The sequence below is a fragment of the Chiloscyllium plagiosum genome, unplaced genomic scaffold (assembly GCF_037043375.1).
Source record: "Chiloscyllium plagiosum isolate Xiang-an unplaced genomic scaffold, Cpla_swu_hap1 HiC_scaffold_17, whole genome shotgun sequence".
Taxonomy (NCBI): domain Eukaryota; kingdom Metazoa; phylum Chordata; class Chondrichthyes; order Orectolobiformes; family Hemiscylliidae; genus Chiloscyllium; species Chiloscyllium plagiosum.
The window spans coordinates 38,911,208-38,929,154 of record NW_028270155.1 but is presented as its reverse complement, the minus strand read 5'-3'; the positions used below and the strand labels follow the sequence as shown (position 1 = coordinate 38,929,154).

General features: G+C 39.6%; 1 long non-coding RNA gene across 1 annotated transcript in view; it reads left to right on the top strand.

Annotated features, from left to right (window-relative positions):
• The window catches only part of LOC122558367 (uncharacterized), a 243,906-nt gene that overhangs the window by 124,267 nt on the left and 101,692 nt on the right, over positions 1–17,947 (top strand). Inside the window, exons 9-11 of the long non-coding RNA XR_006314113.2 lie at positions 2,209–2,388; positions 6,229–6,280; positions 12,074–12,208. This is a non-coding gene — a long non-coding RNA (uncharacterized LOC122558367). The remainder of the gene's footprint in view (positions 1–2,208; positions 2,389–6,228; positions 6,281–12,073; positions 12,209–17,947) is intronic.

Genomic DNA, 17,947 nt, shown 5'->3' with positions numbered 1-17,947 from the left:
GTATTTGCTGAGATATTGGTGGCATCGACAGCCATGGGCGACGTGCCAGAAGACTGGAGGTTGGCTAATGTGGCACCATTAGTTAAGAAAGACTGTAAGGAAAAGCAATGGATGTATAGACTGATGAGCCTTGCATCAGTGATGGGTAAGTTGTTGGAGGGGATTCTGAGGGACAGGATTCACATGTATTTGGAAATGACTATCAGGGATAGTCATCATCCCAGGCTTTTTGCCTGGGAAATCGTGTCTCACTAACTTGATTGAGTTTTTTGAAGAGATGACAAAGGAGATGAATGAAAGCAGAATGGTGGATGTTGCCTAAATGGACTTGGTCAAAGCATTCAACAAGGTTCTGCATAGCAGACTGCAGAGCAAGGTTAGATCATATAGGATCCAAAGGGAGTTAGCTAATGTGATACAAAATTGGCTTGAAACTAGGAAAGTCAATAGAGTGTGGAGCTGGAAAAAGCATAGCAGGTCAAGCAGCATGAGAGGATCATGGGACTCAGGTCTGAACCTTTCATCAGGACATTAGGACACAGAGGGTTGTGGTAGAGGGTTGCTTTTTGGACTGGATGCCTGTGGTCAGCAGGATGCCACAGGAATTGGTGCTGGGTCCACTGCTTTTTCTCATTTGTATGGATGATTTAGATGTGAATATAGGAGGCACGATTAATATGTTTGCAGATGACACCAAAAAAGGTGGTGTAGTGGACATTTAAGAAGATTTTTTCAGTGCAACGGGACTTTGATCAGATGGGCCAGTGGGCTGAGGAGTGGAAGATTGAGTTTAACTTAGATAAATGTGTGATGATGCATTTTGGTGAGGCAGGGACTTATATAGTTAATGGAAGGGCCATTAGGAAGTGTTGCTGAACAAAGAGACCTAAGTTTGCAGGTATACAGTTCCTTGAAAGTGGAGTTACAGGTAGACAAGGTGGTGAAAAAGGCACTTGCCTTCATTGGTCAGACCATTGAGTATAGGAGTTGGGCTGTCATGTTATGGTTGTACAGAACATGGGTGAGGCCACTTTTGAAATACTGCATACAATTATGGTTGTCCTTCTATAAGAGAGATGTTGTTAAACTTGAGAGTATACAGAAAAGATTTACAAGAACGTTGCCAGAACTGGAGAGCTTGAGCTATAGGGAGAGGCTGAATAGGCTGGGTCTTTTCTCTCTGGAGCGCCGAAAGTTGAGGACTGACCTGATGGAGGTTTATAAAATCATGGTGGGCATTGATAGCGTGAATAGCCAAAATCTTTTTCCCAAGTTAGGTGAGTTCAAAACTAGAGGGCATGGGTTTAAGGTGAGAGGGAAAATATTTAAAAAGGACCTCAGGGATATCTTTTTCACACAGAGGTGATACATGTATGGAAGAAGCTGGCAAAGGAAGCAGTAGAAGCAGGTACAATTACAACATTTGAAAGGCATGTGGATAGTTATATGAATATGAAGTGTTTAAAGGGATATAGACCAAATGCTGGCAACTGGGACTAGGTCAGATTGGGATGTCTAGTTGGCAGGAATGAGTTGGACTGAAAGGTCTGCTTCCATACTGTTTGAATCTATGTCTCTATGACTTCTGCTAACAGCACATTCCAGTCTCCTACCACCGTCCACGTAAAAGGCTTGCCTTGCACATCTCCTTTAAACTTTCTCCTTCTCACGTTAAACCTACACCCCCTAGGATAGCAAACCTTGCTTTAACTGGCAGCTTACCAACCGGTACTCCTGATTAACCAGCAAAACTTATATACCTCAAATACTGCAAAGTTTACTGCAATGTTCTGTCCAATTATTATAATTTTTTTTAAAATTATTTACCTCAATGTAAGTATACTTGTGGTTGAATTGAATGGCCACATGAAATATTAACAGTTAATTAAATTTTGAGTCAATTTCTTCTTAAATACCACAATCTTTTGCAATGTCTGAGTAGTCAGTTGGAGGTACAAGTGACAAGTCTATTTGCTGATAAGTTTTATTTAAGGCAATATTGCATTTTTGTTTAAATGATTTATGCTACAAATAGAGTTTAACAGTGCTGTGTATAGTCCTGCATTATGTTTCTATTATTTAGTATGTGTTTTTACGTGGATTAAATGGATCTCTTGAATATTGGGAATATTTGGTCAATTGGCACACTCCTGGTCCCATGGGTGCCGGATAATAAAAATGTTTATTGTATTTGACGTTTCCACCTAGGTAAAAAAAGACAGAAACTATCCACCCTATCTATGCCACTGGACAGGTTTAGTCTGTGGTCTTTGACTGTCTCAAGGTAAGAAGTAATGCATAATGGCCAGGAACATGGCAAAACCGAAAAACCAAGAGAAGCTGGCTAGTTGAAGCAAGAAAGGGGAAATTTCAAGCATTCATTTTGGAGTAAGTCATTAAACTGCATTGCTGATATTCAGGTAGCATTGTTTGAAGCTGTAAGAATCTCCCCAGGTAGCACTGATGCTCTCAACCATTTCACTTACATGGCTGTTGACGGGGTGCAATCAGAGAACAGTGCATTTGAATGACAGAATTCTTTAGACTTTATAGAGCAGTAAAAAGCCGAAGAAATCTATGCTGCTGCCTATGTTCCATATGAACCTCTTCCCATCTTAGTTTATATTGCCCTATTTGCATGTCCTACTTGTCCTTTGTCCTTCATGAACATGCCCTTAAATAATCAAAACTGTTCACTTTAACCACAGCATGTGATAGTGAGCTCCACATTCTTGCCACTCTGTGTAGCATAACGGGTTAATGTGAAACTTCGAATAAGATCATTTACTCCACCACTGGGAAGCAATGTACAATTCCTAGGAGATCAATCTCTCCAGCAAACCTGTGGCACAAATGAAATATTGTTTGGTATACAGTTAGAGTTGGTATGGTTAAGTAAAAAAAGGTAAGGTTTGATCCTTTATCAAAAGACTCCAGCAATTTTAACCATTCTCTCTCCAACCTTAGTATATGATCGTAGTAGGTGTGGAGTTACAATAATCACCACCAGAGTACTCAAATGACTTGAACCACCAGGATGGAGGATCAGGGTGGATTTGCAATTAAAATCATTAAAGTCATTTCTCGAAAAACATTGTACCTGCAATCATATCTTACAGAGTCAGAAAATAGGATAGTGCAAAGAAACATGATTTGTGTAATTTGTACAAAAACGTAACCTAATACAGATTTAACCAGTTCTTCAGGGGACTAGAAGGATGCTCTGAATGGTGAACTGTTACGAGCTGTTGATTCTCATTCTGCCTAACAGAATTTGAGAAAATGAATGGGGAGCCCCAATTCTCAATCTTCTTTGAAGAACTGAGAACATGGCAGTATAGATTGGTGATAATACTCTGGCGGTTATCTCTGTAAATCAGAGATGAAGTCAGAGACCTTGGAGTGGGTGGATGAAGAGCAGGAGTGGGGTGTTGATGGATGTCAGAGTTATAGTTTAAGGAGATGTAAATACTGAGGTGTTGCATAATGGCTAGAGACAGACACTTGGGAGATAAAAAAAACTGAAAGAACTGCGAATGCTGTAACTCAGAAAAAAACTTACTGGAAAGCTCAGTAAATCTGACAGCGTCCGTGGAGAGAAATCAGAGTTAACACGTCAGATCAAGTGACCCTTCCTCAGAATTGGAGAGAAATGTAGTGTAAAAGCGTAATGTAAATAAGTAAATAAGGTTATCACAAGGAAGTGATCTAAGATCACATGACTAACTTCATCTCTTGGCAGAGATGAAGTCATGACTATAGTTTATCGTCTATCGTTAATGTTCACAATGTTTAAATAATAACATTTTGTTTGAATCTACATCCAAATACTCTGCAATATTTCCCAGACCAATCTATAGCAAACTCTAACTAAAAATAATTTAGATCCTCACTTATAAAAATCATGTTTTAAGATGCTTTAATCTCAGTCATGCATGTATATATAATATATAGACAAAGGAATTATTCATATGTCTTTCTCCCTGCAATATCTGTCAGGAGGACAGTAGCCTGGATTATTTAGTAGTTCCAGAAAATAATAAAAAGAAACTACAGTTTGTTACCAACAAAGCAAGCTAAAGTGGACATCAGCTATGCTGCATTCAAGTAGCTACGAATTTCTGTAAGGCTAAAATCACATGGTGGAAAATTATAATGTCTATTAAAAACTATTAAAGCCACAGAAAGGTGCACAGAAATGTGTGCCATTTAAAAAAAAAATCAACTGGTTACTCATCTCAATGCTGATTGCAAAAGCATCCCATGTGCAAATTACTGTCATGTTTTCTGAAATAGAAACAATCTCACTACATTTCAAAACAGTATGTGAAATGGTTTAAATGTTGCTGAGAGCCATGATTAAGAACATATCTAAGTGTGTGAGTATTTGAAGGCCAATGGGCAATGTCCAGCAGCTGTGGACATGCTCCTTCTCTGTACACATCGCAGTTCATGTGCTACCAATGATTGTTATCATTGGAAGTTTAGTGCTCTTCTGATGGCACTTTTAAAAAAATGGTTCTGATTAATGTCACTTTACAGTCTAAAATTACAGTTAGAATAGATTGGTCAGTGCAGAATTCTCTCAAAATCATGTACAGATCTATTTCCATCAATAAATCCTCATTCCTTGATGTAGCCATCCTATGATGGTGATTGACATTATCACCACTGAATGTCTGTCTCTAGAAAAAATGTCTCTATTCCAAAATTAGCTAACCGTCAACATCAAAATAACTTGTACATGGTCTCATTTCACCAGAATATTGATCCTCACAGGCTTACTGGATTAAATTCTGGTTTCCCATAAAAGGAGTAGCCACTTTGTCTTCTTTTGTGGGCCAGTATGTACATATGCATCTATGCACAATTCATAAAATATTTCTAGTTTGATAGTGCTTTAGGTTTTACATTGCCTGTGTAATGTTACAAAGTAGACAAGAAAGCCAGTTAGGGAAATACCTGAAGATACCGAATACAAGCACTGCATTATTTAAAAGTGATTTCCATCAATGCCCCAAATAAAAAAATGTATTTCATGATCATTAATTTAATCTTCATCCGATATTGCTTTGGGTGGTGTTTCATCGAGATTTTCAAAAATGCAACCATTTGTTGATTTGGTAATGCATTTTTATAATTTAAATGTGCTTGTAATTTGCTACATATCACCCTGCCTTTCTTAAAAGCATCATATCAAACTGATAGATTTGTCTTCTAGATCCTTTTTTTTGTATGCCAGTCTAAGAGAGAGTAAGAGCATTTTTTACATGTGTTCACTTTACGCGAAAAGAAAAATGATTTGCATTTTCATATGCTGTTACATTAGCCGCCTGTTGAGCAACATCTTGGTTTTAAAATTCTCACCCTTGTTTTCAATTCCTACCATTGGCCTCACCCATCTCCATCTCTAGTCTCCTTCAGCCACACAATCCTCTGAAATATCTACACTTATCCAATTCTATCCTTTTGAGCATTTTAAATGCTCTGGTGTATTGGTAGTAATTACTTTCATTTGTATAGTTATCCCTCCCAACACTTTAACACATATCGAGTGCAAGATATTGCTAAAGGAATCCCTCAGGGTAGTGCTCTAGACAAAGTCGTTCATCTGCTTATCAGTGACCTTCCGACTATTGTAAAGTCCGAGTGGGGGATGTTTGCTGATGATTGTATAATGTTCATTGCTTCTCATGCCTCCTCGGATCTTGGAACAACACATGTTCAAATGCAACAAGATATGCAGCACATTCAGATATGGACTGCAAATTGACATGTAGCATTCATACCACTCAAGTGCCAGGCAATAAGCAACTCCAACAAGAGAGAATCTCACCATTTCCACTTAATATTCCATAGTATTTCCACCACTGAATTCCCGGGTGGCAGCATTATATTGGTCACCCATTGACCAAAAACAGAACTGGACCTGCCTTATAAATACCATGGTTATAAGAGCAAGTCAGAGGCTGGGAATTCTGTGGTGAGTAGCTCAAATTCTGACTCCCAAAGTCTGACCACCATCTACAAGGCACAAGCGTAATTTTGTACTATCCACTTGCTTGGAACGGTGCAGTCCTACATGCTCAAGATGCTCCCTGCCACCTACAGCAGATGGACCCCAGTGATTTCAGAAAGTTGGTTTATCATTTAAAAATCACTAAGAGATAGGCAATAAATCCTGGCTTAACCAGTGACACTCAAATAAATTTGTTTTCTCCATTTCAGGTGTTCCTGAAAACATACCTGTTAGAATAAGCTAATGGTCATCTGAATTAAGGTAACTCAATGACATAATCTGTTTTTATAATGCACTTTCAAGGGGTCATTTTATGTCATTTAATTATGTTAAAGGCATTGTATAAATATAAGTTGTTATTTTAAACCTGTTTGTGGCTTTCTTTTGAGACATATTGTCAGAAGTTATTTCATTGATGTAATTAAGTTTGCACTAGACTGTTTGTAAGGGTAAAAGCTGTTCAAAAGTGTTTTCCCAATCACTGAACTAAGATCGATTTTTAGTCATGGAAACTAGAAGAAACTGCAAGATTTCAACAACATTTGCCAGCCAGCATTTGACCGGGTAACTCTACCGTGTTTTTGCCTAGTGAGGAAGAATAAATTGTCTCCCCTTTTTTTCAACCTCCGTGTTTGTCCCACATCAAAAATATATACTACTTTTAACATGACATTATGCCCTCTCTAAAAAAATGCCTTTATCTAATATCCACTGTAGAGTAAGAAGCCATTTATAAGGTCTTCTTGAATGAAAGAAAGAGCAATTTTATTATCTGTTAATCCCCACTCACCAAAAAATGTAGACATAGCATTAAGCATGCGGACACACAGGTACAAAGTTAAAAAAGGGATAAAAAAGGAAGATGGGTAGGATATGCATTGTAAAGGCCTTAAGAGTGTCCTTGAGGCATAATGATTTCAAGCTGAGACCATAGTTGTTAATTAACGTCTTGTATTCTCAACAGTAGTGAATGTTGTGAATAAATTGCTCCCTCACAACTCCTCCTGACTCCAGTGCACCTCTTACTGTCCTCGCTCTTCCTGCCCAGTTGGGGTTTTGATTGGCTTGAGTCCCACTCTGTGAATGTGGCCAGGACAGAGTGGGGGGGGGGGGGGGGGGGGGGGTGGAGGGGGTAGAATTCAGGTAGTGGGGTGAGTGGGTTTGGGAAACTAAGCAGGGGTGACAAACAGGATTGAGAGGTCACACTAGGTTGGGTTGGAGATCACACGGGAATGAAGGAGAGTGATCACTGTTTGGGGAGGGGGGTTGTTGGAGGTGGGATGGGGGGTAAAAGCCCTGAGCTTTCAGATGTGGAGGGGGTGGAAATTCTGGGTTGGGGAAGAGGGATAAGCCCCAGCCTGGCAGAAGGAAATGGAGATGAGCATTTGGCCTCAAGGAGGGGAGCATAGAGATGTGAGAGGTCTGGTCTGGCAGTGGGGAAAAGAGGGGAGGTGAAGGGTCTGTGAACAAGGGACAATGATAAACCCCAATGTTTAGGGTGCAGAAAGGAGATGGGTGTGCCTCAAGTCTGGGTGAAAGCATTGCAGCCACAGTGGTGGGGGAAAGGTTCTACCAAAGCCTGGGGGATATCAGGGTGGTAGAGTCTCAAGCTGGGAATGGGGAGTGTGAGAGAGTGTGGCCCCATGCTTGGGGGATGGGGAGTTGTAACCCGGAGCTACGGTCAGGGGGAGACGATGTAACCCTGAGAATTGTTAGGAGTAGAGGGGGTGGGGAGAAGAGTGGTTGAGTTCAGACAAAGATGTGTAGTCTGGTATGCTTCAGGCAGGTGGAAGGAGTACAGCCGTCTACGTGATCTTGGCTATGAGCCAGTATTATTAGCATAGCAGGAATGGGGTTTGATGGAGAATTGGAAAGATGAGGAAGGGTAAGGCATACCGCAAAATTGTATTTCTGAAACATTGGATGGTTGAGATTTTCTATAGACATTATTTATTTGCATTGCATTTTTACCTTCTCATCTTGCCTGTTCGGGTGTAAACCTGACAGACAGACAGCACCTTCCTAACTGTCCTAATATCAATCAGTCAATGGACAGGACATACTGAAGTTAGTGATGGTGGTGTGTGGGAGATTGTCTTATCCAATAGTATTCCATGTGAATGACTATGTCAGGGTGTTGCTTGACAAGTCTGTGAGATAGTTCTCCCTGTTTTTGGACTCGATAAAGGAGCTGGACTTTGTAAGGTCAACTGTTTACCATCATCATTTTTGGTGCCTTAGCTGATGCCATGTGGTTGTCCAGTTTTACCTTTTTTTGAGACTTTTAACAGTTGATACAACTGAATGGCTTGTTAGGCAGTTAAGAGTCAACCACATGCTGTGGGTCTGGAGACACATGTAGGCGAGATCAGGCAAAGACAGCACTTTTTCATCTGTAAAGGACACCATTGATGGGATTTATGACAATTGACAGTAGTTACATGGTCACCGTTAGATCAGCCTTTTATTTTAGTGTGTTTATTGAATTCAAATTTCCCCATCTGCCATAGTGGCATTCAAACCATGTCTTCAGAATATTAGCCTGGAGTCCTTAATTAACGTGGAAATGTGTTGCTGGAAAAGCGCAGCAGGTCAGGCAGCATCTAGGGAACAGGAGAATCGACGTTTCGGGCATTAGCCCTTCTTCAGGAATGAGGAAAGTTGGTCCAGCAGGCTAAGATAAAAGATAGGGAGGAGGGACTTGGGGGAGGGGCTTCGGAAATGTGATAGGTGGAAAGAGGTCAAGGTGAGGGTGATAGGTCAGACTGGGGTGGGGGCGGAGAGGTCGGGAAGAAGATTGCAGGTTAGGAAGGCGGTGCTGAATTTGATGGATTTGACTGAGACAGGCTGGGGGGAGGGGAAATGAGGAAACTGGTGAAATCCGAGTTCATCCCTTGTGGTTGGAGGGTTCCTAGCCGGAAGATGAGACGTTCTTCCTCCAACCGTCGTTTCGCTGTGGTCTGACGATGGAGGAGTCCAAAGACCTGCATATCCTTGGTGGAGTGGGAGGGGGAATTGAAATGTTGAGCTACAGGGTGGTTGGGTTGGTTGGTCCGGGTGTCCCAGAGGTGTTCTCTGAAATGCTCCGCAAGTAGGCGGCCTGACTCCCCAATATAGAGGAGGCCACATCGGGTGCAAAGGATGCAATAGATGATATGTGTGGAGGTACAGGTGAATCTGTGGCGGATATGGAAGTTTCCTTTGGGGCCTTGGAGGGAGGTGAGGGGGGAGGTGTGGGCGCAAGTCTTGCACCTCCTGCGGTTGCAGGGGAAGGTGCCGGGAGTGGAGGTTGGGTTGGTGGGGGGTGTGGATCTGACGAGGGAGTCACGGAGGGAGTGGTCTTTACGGAATGCTGATAGGGGAGGGGAGGGAAATATATCCTTGGTGGTGGGGTCCGTTTGGAGGTGGCAGAAATGGCGGCGGATGATGCGCTGTACATGGAGGTTAGTGGGGTGGTAGGTGAGGACCAGTGGGGTTCTGTCCTGGTGGCGGTTGGAGGGGCGGGGTTCAAGGGCGGAGGATCGGGAAGTGGAAGAGATGCGGTGGAGGGCATCGTCGACCACGTCGGGGGGGGGAAATTGCCGTCCTTGAAGAAGGAGGCCATCTGGGATGTGCGTTTTTGGAACTGGTCCTCCTGGGAGCATCTGCCAGGAGGACAAGTGTAACGAGAGAGCTCGTGTACATTCTTGTGAGTTTTCACATTATGCTTTCTAGCTCCAATACTAGGCTTTCTCAAAATCTGGTCTGTGATCCCCAATGGAGTTACCAAGTTCACATCTGGAATTGTGAGCTTCCAAGAAGCAATGGTAAATGTGGAAGGGAGATGACTCCGTCTGCAGGCTCTTGTGAGACACACTTGGTCAATTCCACCAATAGCACATGTCAGGCAGTGAGCTCAGAGTGCTTTTTAAGTTTAGAAAACTAATCTTGCAGTGAGGGTGTGAGTGTATACATTTATGTGAGTTCATAAAATAATGACATTTTCACTTTAAAACCAGATTTTCTGATTGATGTGATGAAATATTGCTTGGTGATACATAAACATAAACATCATTACATATTTGCTGAATGTTACTATGCTACTTTATTGTTATTTTGTTTTTGATAGCTTCTGGGGTCACATTAATTTTCAGGTAATAAAATGGCGTCACATTGGAAAATAGTTGAGGAATCACTGTTCTATATATTAAGACACAATGGTAGAACAGCGCAGTGTTCACAATCTTCTTAGCGTAACATCTGACCTCCCCTGATAAAAATATAGATCCACTTTTTTAGATTGCTGGTCAAATCAGAAACCTGCTTTCAACTGTACTGGAGTGGAGTAGTGAGTTTAAACAGTTTAATGATTTTGAAGGTTAGCATGCTGTGAAGGTCACAGTCAAAGAACTGTCCCCTAGTCTCCCCGATATTGCAGGTGAAGACCTGCCCCTTTACTCTAAGTGCTGGCAGTCAGCTAGAAGCCAGTCAAAAGAAACGGACTGTCACTCTTGACTGTTGGAATTTAATCACAGTCAAAAGAAATCATAATAATGATATCTGATCCAAAGTGCAAAACCAAAGATCATAAAACTAACTGATCAGATGCCAAGGTCAACACTATCAATTACCACCAGTGCAACAGTTTCAATATTCAACTATCCACTTCGCAAAATGTATTAAGACACTGATCCATTTTATTTTTTAAACTTTTATCTCTTTGGACTTATCTATTTCTAATCTGTGATTATGTTTTGTGCAACTAATTCTTATCACAGTTAGTAACTAATAAGTCACACTTTCTTAACTCAAGAAAGCATTGAATTGACTCTTTTCGAAACATAAATTCATTTAGGTCTGGGCGAAACATATCCTCAAGGGAAGGGAGCCTTTTAAAATTAACCTTGTTGCAAATAGCTGAGGGAATGTGTAAATAAGGGAGGAAAGTCAGTTCATCCCTTCATACCTAGGAGCTTCATGGTTTGGGGTATTCTCTCTGGAGCAGTAATTCATTGGGGAATTTTACCAGTTGTTTGGTCATAACAATAAAAATTGTAAATAGTTGAAGACCTTTCACCAATCCTTTCAACACACCACTCCTAACATATTGCTAAATTGGAAAAAAAACATTAATGCCTACTGTCTGCTTTCTGTTAGTCAGCCAGGCATCTCCCCATGTCAATATGAGCTATTATTTCTCATGATAAACTTTGATGTGGCACCTTACCAAGCATATTCAGGAAATCAATAATCCTTCATTTCTCCAGTATCCACAGCATGTATTACTTCCTCAAAGAACTTTTCCCTATGACTAGGCTAATTAGCCTTTAGTTTCCTGCTTTCTATCTACAACTCTTTTTGAATATATATTAAAATAAATATTTAAATAAATGTTTTGTTATCTTCTAAACTAAATGTATTGGACTGAAACCAGGAAATGTTGTAAAATTAAAACAAATGCACAAATCCATCAGGACCAGAACAATTTACTCCGTGCTACTTTGCTGGTGATTGTGATATTGTTGCATTTCTCCCTCTTTTCCATTTCCTGATTTTTCTCTGCTTCTAGGATCTCTGCTACTTGTATCCATTATAGTGGAACGGATATAAAATATCTATAAAATTTAACTGTCATTTCCTTATTTTCCAATATCAATTCTCCAGTCTCACTTTTTATAGAACCGATGCTCACATTATTACCTCTTTTTAAAATATTTATAGAAACTCTTACAATTTATTTTTACATTTCTGGCTAGCTTCTCCTCATACTCTAATTTTCACCTCTTTATTTTTTTGTCATTCTTTACTTTTTTAATATTCTGTTCAATCTTCTGCTGCCAACTGCCTTTGCTGAATTACATACTTTTAGTTTGGTAATAATATTTAATATTTCTAGTTAACTTGGATGATGGGTTGTTATTTGGCATTTATTGTAAGGAAAGTAAAAGGATATTTATCTTGGCTATATTCATGACTCCAGGAATCCCTTCATCATTTTCTTTTCAATGATCTATGCACAAAGAATACAGGCAGCCACTTCTTATTAAACATTACAGAATTTGTCTTAATTCATAGAATCTCCATAATGTGGAAACAGGCCATTCAGACCACACTGAAGATAAGCCAACCCACACCCAACCTTTCCCTGCATTTCCCATGGTTAATCCACCTAACCAGCACATCCTTGGACACTATGGGCAATTTAGCAAGGTCAGTATACTTAACCTGCACATCTTTGGACTGTGGAAGGAAACCCACACAGACATGGGGAGAATGTGTGAAATCTGCACAGATAATTGCCTGAGGGTGAATTTGAACTCAGATCCCTGGTGCTGTGAGGCAGCAGTGCTAACCACTGAGCCACCAGAGGGACTTCAGTGCCACAGAGCCACACTTCTCTGTAGCACCTCTTGCACTAAGACAGTTGTGGTCTCTAAAAGAGACATTCTGTTCTTTATTCTCCTTGTTGTGCTAAAATATGACAAACTCTTTTCTATATGAAATATGCACCCTGATTTTATGCATTAGATTACCATTTTAGGAGTTTCTTTCTCCATTCATCTTGTTATTTGACTGTGAGTTCCTTGTGCATCAGGCAGTCAACAACTTAAAAGAGCTGACTTCCTGAAGTGATGTGTCGTTGGCTCAATCTACTGTCAGTGCTCCAGCTATCAATGTGCGGCAGTGCTACAGCCACTGCAATGCAGCTGCATAATTGACCCCAAATAGGCTTCTGGGAGTGATTCTTTTCAATTCTCATCTTAACCAAAAACCATTCAAGCTTCAATCTCCCATTTTATGACTCTCTCTGACCCTTTAACTGATAAAAGGGGTGATTCCTGAATCAGATGCTGCTGGTGACAAGCAATACTAGCAGACAGCCCCAGTCAGAAAATCACAGGTCTGCAGGCCTTCATTTTCTATCTGCTACATTAATGGATGAAAAATCAGGGCTGTGGGCTTACTATTTCCCAATCAGCTGTCCCTGAAGTGTCATGCTTCAGAGAAGTGCCCAATTGTGGAATCTGCCTTATTACTTCTTGCAAACATTCTCATGTATCCAATAATCTCTAAGTAGTGTAACTCTGATTATTTTGCTTGCATTATGTTGTTGGAAAATCTATAAATCATGAGTTTGATGGGTGCAGTATGTTGTGGAAGAAAGATCTTCAATGATTAATTATTGACAACAGCATTTGGTTACTTCTGTGGATCTTGGGTATAAAATTATTTTAAATTTAATGACTGATTTACAAATGAGAATGATTACCTAGAAATATGATGTCATATTGCTTGCCATTGTGTAACTTTGTGATATTTTCTTCTTAAAATGCATTTCCTCAACTGGCAAACTCTTTGTAAGAACATTAGTAGGATAAAAATATTAATTATTGTTATGGGCAGAGAAATATTATATTCAACTCCTGAGTGGCATATGTCTAATCCATTCAGAGTTCCAATGCATTAAATCATGTGTAGAATTTCTAATTATGGTGTGATGGTGTATGTACAAAATCCTGAATGAGACATCAATTTTCTTTTGTTTTAAATTGGTTGATGATTTATGTAATATCAGTTTGCTGCTACACAAAGTAGTAGCACTATGAAAGTCTCAGCAATTTTTTTCCAAACGTGTTTCTTATTATACGAAGAAGTTTATTCATGGCACAACATGGCTCATTGATTCTGGTCACAATCCATACCCATATGGGCAGCATGTGGACAATTTATTTTATTTAATGCAGATTTAACAGCAGTGCTACTATTTTGGAGCTCAACACACCCCCTAACGCTGTCTCTTAATCATGCAGGACTGAATACTTAATTAGCTGTAGGAATAGCACTATAACCTGTCACAAGTTCTCATTAAGGGGGCCACCAGCGACTTCCAGGTTCATTGTTGATTTTCTTGTACTGACTGTTGTTCAGTTTTTTTGATGTGTTCTAAGATTCTTTGAATTCGGTAAGGCTGAAAGATTTTGGGCTGACTATGGATTTGACACAAAACCTTTTTAGGCAAAGATGCAATCGTATATGTTCCCCTCCAATAATTTGAAGCATAAATTGAGGACACACAGATCAGGGCAAGCTCCTGGAAGAAAGAGAAGTTGGAGGAGAGGAAGATGAACTTTCAGAAGGAGACGAACACTATCCAGGGTGTTTAGGGAGCATTCTCTTACCTGAATGTTAGCTAGAAGCAAGGTGTGAAATTGTTGTGGTTCAGTAAGGTCTCTCACTGAAATCTGCCAGTGGCGACAGTCATAACTACAACTTCAGAGCAGGGCTAGGATTGCATTCCAAGTGACAGGAAGTTGACCATTGTCATGTGTCAGGCTCCTTTCAGGGGTTGGAATGGAGATTCTTTCAACATCTTGCAGTTTATGATTCATTATTGTGTAAATGTTGTTACTGAGTCTCTCTATTCAAAAACAAATTGATTATAATTCCCCACTCTTACCAAAAGCTAGCAGAGAGTCTAAATATAAAGCTTCCCTGTGGTGTAGGGTCCCATTGACTCCAACACATATCACTTTCATGGGTACTTCAGGTCAACTCTTGAAATATACCATAGTTGCGAGAGTTTCCACCTACTCACTGTCCAACTGGTATATTAGCAAAGGCAGTGAATCACATGGGTCAGTGTCAGTATCCTGACAGCTGTCATGAAACCTCATTCCATGGCAGTATACCATTTACCTTTGGGCCACTGGTCCTTTTATTTTCCCGTTGGATGAGTTAAGTTAAAAGTGACCCGATTAACTTTGTCATAAATCAACAGATCCTTTAATTAGGTAAGTGTCCAGCAATAAAATCCTGCTTCCCTCCCACCACAAGGATATTTCTTTGGGTTAAACTGATATTCCTTCACCTCAGATTGAAGCTGGGCTTAATGCTACAGCCTTGGAAGACAGAAATGGTGTTTGGGATGGTGGGATGTGTAACAGCAATAGGTGAGGATCTAGTAGCGTATGTTCCAATGAAATGTCCCACTCCTATCTCAAGTCTGTATCAAAATTGGTATTTGGAAGTTGAAGAAAACATTTGTTTGAATTTTTACAACATAATTAACATGCTTCTAAATGAACAGATTTGAAGATAAATCAGATATTGTTTTGAATTCAGGAGATAATGTGTGAATAAATCAGTTGAAACTTGATAATCTTGTGGATTCATTCGGTTGCATTTACAGATCTCTTTTATTCCGTGTACTTCAGTATGTTAATCAACACTCTATACTACAATATTCATAGAATACAAGGTTTAGGAGCTTCTCAGTGGAAGTTGAAAGATAAAAGAACTCCAATAGACACAAGTATGTCTCTGTGGGTTATCATATAAAAGGAAATTAAACCTTTGCTTTCTTTAGTCACAGCTACCTGTTGGGAAGGAAAAAAACAACAAAAATGTAGGGATCAAAAGGGCCACTTAGCCATTTAAGTCTTTCCATTCTAAAGGAGCTTATAACTCCCTCAAGACTTTAAACTAATGGCTTAACATCCACCAGGCTTGAATACTAAAATGAGATCAATTCTATGGATAATTAATTGAATATCATATGGACAATCCAGCTCTTTAGGAATTTAGGCTGTGCTTCCTAGGTCTCCTGTTTATGGTGACAGAAATTATGCTTATGCTTTAACTTTTCATTAACTAAAAGGCATAGAGTATTTAAGACTGAGATAGATAACTTCTTGTTTGTCAAGGGGATCAAGAGTTATGGGGAGAAGGCGGAAGAATGGGGATGAGAAACGTATCAGCCATGATTGAATGGCGGAGCAGACTCGATGGGCTGAATGACCTAACTTCTGCTCCTATGTCTTATAGTCTTATATCTTAATAGCATTGAAAAACACAGGTCTCTCTCCAGTCATATCTCCTGCAGTTGACTACAGTGGAATGCGTTATTTCTGTATTGTGTATGTAGCATGGTCTTCTTATCGACATTTTTAAGTTTGAAAGTATTCATTGCTATTTAATAGCTGTACTGTAGATTATTCTGAACTGCTACATGTGCTAATCCCATGAGTATTGGACACCTGCATTAATGGCTTATAGACTGTGTTTGTAACTTGATTGCAAAAACATATGATCAAAAGCCAAGGAATCTGCTGTATAGATAGTCATAGATGTAGTGATTGTAACGAGGTCATAGCCAGATGTACCTCAGACAATGAGTTTCCTGAATGGGACTGTTAACCTGGTCCAATCAGGGATCTCTGGCTGCCAGATATAAACAGGAGGGAGTGTGGGGGTTAAATAAAAAAAGAAGAAAGAAAAAAAAAAGAAAAAAGAAATAAAAATAACAGGAGTGTTTTGATGTGAAGGGCACTGCTTGTCACTGGCCACTCAAGTGTAAAAGAAAACAGGAGGGTCAAAGGTTCTGTTCATCTGAGAGCTGGTTCTGAGGAAGCCAGACCAGTATCAAATACTTTGTATGTGTAAATAAAGGGCGACTTGGTGACAGCATACCAATCTCTGTGGAGTCATTTCAACAGCTATCTTGATCTCCTTCTGTCAAGAGAAGTCTTGAATCTATCAGAGTAAACCTGAAGAAATCTATTTGGATATCCAGCCAATATATGAATTATAAAGGTGCCATGTTACATATTGCCCTCGGCCAGAAGTTTCTGCCGTAACAATGTTTCCTGAACATCCTGCAATAATCGGTAGGCTTTAGGGCAGGAAAGAGAATGACAACCAAAACTCCCTTCAGCATCTTGGAATGGATGACTGCAAATATTTCTGTTGTCCTGGATGCCAGCCTCATCATTGCATTGATCCTTACAGTTGTACCTTTTGGCTCAATAGATTGTGAAGTTTTGTCTTACACTGTTAATGAAGATGATGGATTGTGCCTTCCCAAAAATCTTAAGATGATGAAAGATAATGTTGCTATCTAGCTGGGCCTTTTACTGCAAACTCTCTAACTGACATCAACAATAGATATCTTCAGTTTTGAATGGAAAATATACTTTAAAAATACTTTGATCCAGAGTATGTGGTCAAATAGTTCATCAGAAAGTGTTTGAAAGTAGGTTTTTCTAGACTTTTAACCATAATCAATCTTGAATCAAAGATTATTTGTTATTGGTGACAGAAGGCAGTACTGCGGTGTGCTGAAACAGGCAAAACAAGACATTTTCTGTATTGTTACACCATTTAACAATGAGAAATTTGTGATTTACCATCCAACTATTAATGCTTAAATTTATCCTTTTACACATGTAAATTTAATACCATTAATAAAATAAATTATCTAATGAAACATTAGATACAATATTCCTATCATTCAAACTAAATAGTTGAACAAATAGAAATAAACCACTTCATTCTGAATGGCTTATACTTAGTATCTCCTGTTGAGAACAGAATAAAGCTCATTACTTTTTCTTTGAAGAATTCATTGAAAGCAAAAGGCATTGTTTCATTCTAACAGCAGTCTGCCTAAAACAGATGGATGAAAAAAATGCCCCTGTAATTTCTAAGGTTATGAAAGGACTGGTTTGGGAGATGGCCATTTCCTTCTGAGGCTCTGTGTCAATATGTTTGCAACATCTTGCATATAGAATGGATGCTCCCATCCTTGATCTGAAGTTGATCATCATATCTATGACTTCCTCTATTTGCATCTTGGGTCAGAGACATAGGAACCTTTTGTTGACTTCCACTATTAAGTTGTACCATCTACAGTAAGTGAAAGTTTAACACCACCATACAAGAGCAAATTACTGCAGATACTGGAAACCTGAAGTAAAAACAAAGACTCCTGGAGATATTGACCGGATCATGCCACATTTGTTGAGATGAGAAACACAACTCGTATTTCATGTTGCTGACATTTCATCAGAGCCAGAAAATGTTTGACATATAACTGGTTTTAAACGCATTTGGTGGTGAGGAAAGGAAAGAAGGGAGGAAACAAACAAAAGGCAAGGTTTATGATAGTGT